At 30.2% G+C, this 6,746-nt stretch overlaps 1 long non-coding RNA gene across 2 annotated transcripts; it reads left to right on the top strand.

The window, feature by feature from the left end:
* Positions 1-317: 317 nt before the first annotated feature.
* Positions 318-2,128, top strand: LOC131032573 (uncharacterized). Of its 2 annotated transcripts, none has more exons than XR_009103472.2 (2): positions 318-796; positions 1,015-2,128. It is a non-coding gene; the product is annotated as an uncharacterized LOC131032573 (long non-coding RNA). The 2 variants fall into 2 exon arrangements; XR_009103473.2 differs by having other exon boundaries at positions 1,012-2,128.
* The last annotated feature ends 4,618 nt before the right edge of the window (positions 2,129-6,746 follow it).

The following is a 6,746-nucleotide window of genomic DNA, read 5'->3' as shown; positions in this document are numbered from 1 at the left end:
TTGCCCTAACTTTATTAATTTGTTTTTTTATTCACAAGAGGAAGTCAAGTCAATGGAGCGGGACAACTTTTATTAAATACGTTTCTTCGCTGCCAAGCAAATGTTACGCAGACAGGGCCCACTTGTATTAATTTGTTGTCTCTTTAGTCTTGGAAAGTATTCGGCACGGCAGTCGTGTTCACATTTTTTTATTTGTTTTTTTCTCTACATGCATAGGTAAAGTCAATGCAACGGTTCCACTTGTATTAATTTATTTTTTCTTTAGTCTTATCAATCTATGTGATATTAGGATACTAACGCATTGGATGCATTTTTATTAATTTTGCCAACCAATCATATTCAAATTTTTTTTTGCTCTTTTCACATTTTTCAATGTTTCCATATTTTAATAGAATTAATAGTTTATTTTAATAATTTTTTAATGGTTTGGGGATGGATGGATGGACAATTCGAGAAGGTTGCAGGTGGATAGATGATTCGATGATTCGAGAAGGTTGCGGATGGATAGAGAAAGTGAGAAGGTTGTGGATGGATGATTCAAAATATTTGATATTTTGGTCGCAAATGCATCTGTCATGGATCCCTCGATCCTTCCGCATGGCGATCATTAGAGTTTTTCCGATACTAGGCTCTATAAAAAATATATAATCTACGCAATAATAATAATTTGCCCTCTAAGTCTTCGAATTGGCTCAATTTGCAAGTTCACAGATTTGGTTGGTGAAATCCTGGTGCTCGTTTCCAATCTTGCGAGATCGATGGCTTAAGGGAATCAATCCGGCCAGTTTTTCTCTAGGTATGCATAGATTGCTCAATAATAGCTCGTCAGAATGATTTGAATTTGAAATACTTTCAGTGACGGAATTTTTATTCAGTATTTAGGTTATTGAAATTTTGCATGTTTCTGTATTTTTGGTTGAGGGGAAAATTATACAGTTTGCTAGATCTGTGGTTTTGGGCCTTGATCTAAGAGTTTTTGGGGATGTTTTTGATTTCTGAGCTGAAATTTAGCAGGCATGACTGGACATGGTGAAAACTGAACATTTATTTTCAAAGTTGGCTTAAGTTTTGGGGAAAATTGATGCAACTGGCAGCTGCATGGCTAATTTTAGGGGCAAATTGTAGGAGGAGCAGTAATATGGTGTGGTTTTGCAAATGCAGAGCGGTATTGGAGTCATTTACACTGGTCTGTCAGAATTCAAACAAAACTAATCAAGTATGAGGCAAATTCTGGCTAGATTGAAGGTTTTGTTGATTTGATTTGCATTTTGTTGTGTTGTGGCTCAATTAGTCATGGTATGAAAATGCTTACTGAGTTTGGCTGCAAACTAACCAATCAAGTTTTGTTTTCATACAACTACCTTTAGGCCAGTGTTCTACATGGATACACCCTGGGGTATGGTGACATAAAGACATCCTAAGGACATGGGGAATTTCAGGTATACATTTCAGAGACTATTCAGTAGGATTCCTAAAATTAAGCAACCCACTCGCGAATCTCTCTCTCCCTCTCTCTAATATTAAATTATGCAAAATAGGAAGAATTACAGATAGTTCCAGCAGTCACAAACAGCAGCTAGAAAATAGTCAAACAAAGCTGTTGTAGGAAAATAGAGAGACTTAAATCCAAGACCTTGAAGTCAGCCACCTGCAGTAAGTCATCGCAGATTCACCCACAGTATATATTTCCAAAACAGATCAAGCACAGATGCATGAGACACCCAAGTGCAGACGAATACAAAAAGACAACCCAAAGAGGATAGCATTCTTAATAGCCCAGGTAATAGATCTCCTTATCTGGGGACTGCTATGATATCTAGAGACTACAAATCTTTCATTCAGATTGTATTCCATAACAATGAGGACACAGACACAATCCAATCATGGCTTTTGGATGAATACTCCTTCTTTGTAGTAGGGTAAGTTACCAATTCGAGTTGAGAGATGCTCCAGCCAATTTTCAGGCTTCGTAAAGATCCTCTAGACACAATGTTTCTAAAAGTCTCCCTCCGAGGCTAAAACCTAATGCACAGAAAGATTTCGCCACCTGTTCTTTTTGACACTGTTCTGATAAGCATGCAAGAAAAATGTCATTCAGTAAAGAGTACACGTGGAATTTGAAAGTAAACAGTGTAAGCTGGCCAATTTAAGCATTACTTGAAATGAAAGAAATTATTTTAGTGTATAAATTTTTACTATTAATTTTTTTAAATAAATGTTTCTATTTTTTAAATAAATTTTTCAATACTGTTATAATTTCTTAATTATGGATTATAGAATCTTTCTTTAATCTTTCAAATATGAATTATAGAATTCTTTTTTTACTCAAGGTCAAACTGCAATAGATTATATTTTTGAATAAGAACATTACATTCTAATTTCAATCCAGTCCATAACCAGAAATTTTAATAGTTGAAATATCAATGAAGGAATGTACTATCTAATCAGATATGTTTAACAATCATTAAATTTTTAGTCTTTAAGTCATGGAAACTCACAATTAGAAAACATTTAACTTAATTTTTCTCCATGCAAATGATTTAACAGATAATGCTTAGTGAAAAATCCTTTGACTAGTTCTACTACAACCATAGAACAAACCACCTCTAAAAAAATTAGAGGCTCCTGAAATTTGCAAAATATCTGACCTTTGACTAGTTCTACTACAACCATAGAACAAACCACCTCTAAAAAAAACTAGAGGCTCCTGAAATTTGCAAAATATCCGACAAATGATTGAAGAAGCCAACACAACAGACTTTGAATTTATTAGTTGGTTGGCTTGTCTGCGGGCACTATAAATAGTAAGTTTCTATTTGGATTATAAAAAAACTTCTTGTATTTTTTACACAATGTTCTAATGTTTTTGTAATATTTTTTTATATGGTCTATAAAGAAATACTATTAAAGTGCATACATTAGATTTTATTTTGTCAAAATATGTATAATTTTTTTGTATTGTCTTCGTAAATTTGTACTTGGGTTAAACATTTTGTCTTTCTTTATATTTATCATGCCACCTAGTTTAAACTCATATGTTACCTAATTTTATGAATTTTTGTTGGTCTGTCATTGATTTTGACTTTCGTGATAGTATAATTTTTTCACATATGTTACATTACCTTATAGTATTTGTTGAAACAAATACAAAAAGTATTAGGAATTGTTATCTAAAAATCTATATCCTAGTATTTTCAAGGAACTTTAAAGTAGAAAAAACATTGATACAATGGAATAACTTTGCTTGATGATTTCTTAAATTTTATTTATCAACCTTAAATTTTTTACTCTACTTCAATTGTTTTTAAATATTGTAGAGCGATCAAATTATACTACTTCATACTTTGTATCTATTTCAATATCACCTTACTTGGTAGATCCCATTTCCTCCATCCATATTTCTAACTCTCGGCAGGAACATGACGCTTTGCGTCTCTTGTTTTTATTATTTTATGTAGGTCCCTAAAAAATTCCATTGTACACTCCTTGTCGTGGATTAGAAAAATGGAAGAAAAGTGAGGGTCATTCAGTCTATTTAGGTCGGTGAGTTCATGTGAAACCTTCTATGTATCTATTTAGGTTTCAAGAAGTAATCATTATATTAGCATTTCGAAGAAGGTTCCGTAAAATTTAAAATGTATTTTAATAATAGTACTGATATAGAAAGGAGGTGAAATGATTACTTTATATTAAATATCTATTTGACAAGAGATTTATAAATAAATTTATAATATTTTATTATAAAATCGATACAACATCAAAGTGCATATTAATGATATTTTTTTATTTCAAAACATGAAACATATTTGCAAATGAAAAATGGTTTCTAAATCTAAATATACTTTTTTTTTTCTAATTATAAATGAAAACTAAAAAGAGTTTGTTTTCTAAAAAAAAAAAATAATTGTAAGATTATTTTTCCTAAATCTTCTTAAATAAATAAAATATCATTATGAGAATATATTTATGGTTTTTTTCCAAATATTTACAAAAAATAAAATCTTAAGATATTTCATAAAAATTAACAAAAAAGAATCTCTAAAGATGAGAATTTCTCAAAATTTTCACAAAAGAACAAAAGCCAAAAAAAATAAAAACATTTATGAGAACTTCTCTAAAACATTATTTTTCTCAACAAATGGATCCAATGTACACATTGTAAACACATATCATCAATTTCTTAATTGATTCCTAAAAAAATAAATCTATCAATTATAACAATATCTACTAAGACATATTTATAGCTAGTCATATAACTATAGTACAATATTAATAAACTATAAAAATAATAGTAATATTAAGATATATTAATTTTATATATCATCAATATTTGTATATAATTACATATTAATAATATTATATTCTACAAATTCAATAATATAATGTACGATATTAATCTATAATCCATATAGTCTTCAATAAAATCAATAGCACTAAATATTGAATGAAATACCTTGTAATAAAAAAATGCCATGCATATACTAAAACACTAACAAAAATTACATAGAAAAGAAACCCCATTTATCATTTAAAACTAAGTATAACACAACTTTTCAAGAATTCTTTCTATTTGAACTCACATTTTATATATGTAAATCTAAATGTGTCTTGACAAAACTTTCATATACATTGTGAAAAAGAAGTCACAATTGAACAATTTAGGATACTAGGTATGTGAAACAAAGAAAATGCAATGTGTATTTTTTAAAGCTTTCCTAGACATACTATAAATGTTTTTTTTTTCAACAAAATTTCCAAAGATCATTTGTTTGCAAAAATTGAAAATTAAGATATGCTTGAATATTAGAAGATATTTTGACAAAATAGAAAAACAACTATTCACACCTCACATATCAATCAGTTATTATAATAATTTTTAAAAGTTCATACATAGATTTCAGTGCCACTCATGCTTAAGACTTGTCATGAACTATGGTGATCAATAATGCCAAAATTTTGTGCCCGAGAATGTATTAAGTTGGGGAGGTTGAGCCTATGAGTAGACCCTCATGCACATTTATGGCTCTCACCTCTAATATTCCCAGGGCACTCAGTCACCAAGTCAATATGTTTCTGATCCATCTTTCGTATTGTTGCCAATACCTGCACCATTTAGACAACCAATGCAACCACTAAACTCTAAAATGTCTATTTGTCTAAATTTACCTCACCTATAATTTATAGGACATAAGAAAGACATAATCTGCATGAAACACACCATCTAATCATTTTAAGTTTTCTTGAAAATTAACTAAAGATAAACATTACACCATTCTCTTGGGTTATGAAATTTGACAACTTATTTTTAGAGTTGACACCCATGTGTCCTTTAGAGGCATTGACATAGATAATATCACTCATTCCAACACTATTGCATTCCCTATTTATGTATTAGAAATTGTCACTATTGCCTACAACTATCTAAAGAAATGTAAGCTTAGTTTTAAAGGCATATTTTTAATCACAAATTATACCAAATCTTTGTAATTGTCTCCTACATATTGTACTTTAGATCTTTTTGAAATGTGGATGAAAAAGTTTCATTTTGTTTCAATCTTTGTGCATTTGCAATGGTGTATGATATGTTATCCACTTCTCATTGCAATAGATTAAATATAGATTTGAACGAAACATAAGGATTTGGATGAGATATCTGATTTAAAATAAGAATTCTAATTGTGTCTGAATTTGGAAGTGTCAATACAAGTTGTTAATACTAAGCCTATTGAATATAAACCTCTTGTTATGTTACATTCTTTACTTTATTGAGTGACTCTGTAACCCTAGATAGGCATCAATCATGATTTTTGGTCTTCATCATGTGAGAATCACATATAAACTTGAAAGATAATTTAATTTCCAATTTTATTAGAGTACGTAGTTTAGTTTGAGTTTCACATGCGCTCAAAATTAAACAAGGTAAAGTATCATGAATTTTTTCCATGTTGTTGAGAATCTTTAAGGTTCTTAAATCTATACAAGCGAGCATATCTTCTTAATGATACTTATATTTCCTAGAATATTAAGTAGGGTATTGATAAAGGGATCACACTCCTAGGTCCTAGAGAGCCTAAAGTGAAAAGGAAGTCAACTTTGTTAGTTGCATAAATGAACAAAGTTGAGTCCACTTAGAGTGAAAGTTTCAAACTTAGCCAAGAACATGAAAATATGTTGAACAAAATGGGATCTCGTTATGCTTCGAGGTCCCGATCCAAATTTGAAATGGGATCTTCGTTTCATAGCGAGATCCCGAGCCTAAATCTACAAAATGAGATTGCATTTCAAAAACAAAATAAGATCATGTTTCATAAATAGGATCTTATTTCAAAAACAAAACTGGATCACATTTCAAAAATAAAACTAGATCTCATTTCTTATATTTTAAGTTATATATATATTGATAAGATGTTTGAGAGTGGTTTAAGATCTCTAGGAGTTATAATACAAATTCTAGTTTTTTAGAAGATTTTATAAATTTTTAAAATTAGTCAAATTTCAGTAATCAACAAGCTCCTATTAGTATTTTTTCACTCTCTTTATCTTCCTTGATCTCTAGACCCATCTCTCTACATATCACTCTTCCTCTATCCTCTCTACCTCTCTATCTCACTCTCTCCTCTCTCTACCAAAATCTAGACCTATCTCTTTATCTCTCTCACACATCCTTAACTCCCTACTCTATGTATCCTCTCTCTACACACCTCCCCTCACTCCCTACCTACCTCTATTTATCTACATATACCTCT

The sequence above is a fragment of the Cryptomeria japonica genome, chromosome 2 (assembly GCF_030272615.1).
Source record: "Cryptomeria japonica chromosome 2, Sugi_1.0, whole genome shotgun sequence".
NCBI lineage: Eukaryota > Viridiplantae > Streptophyta > Pinopsida > Cupressales > Cupressaceae > Cryptomeria > Cryptomeria japonica.
This window is presented reverse-complemented; position numbering and strand designations above follow the sequence as displayed.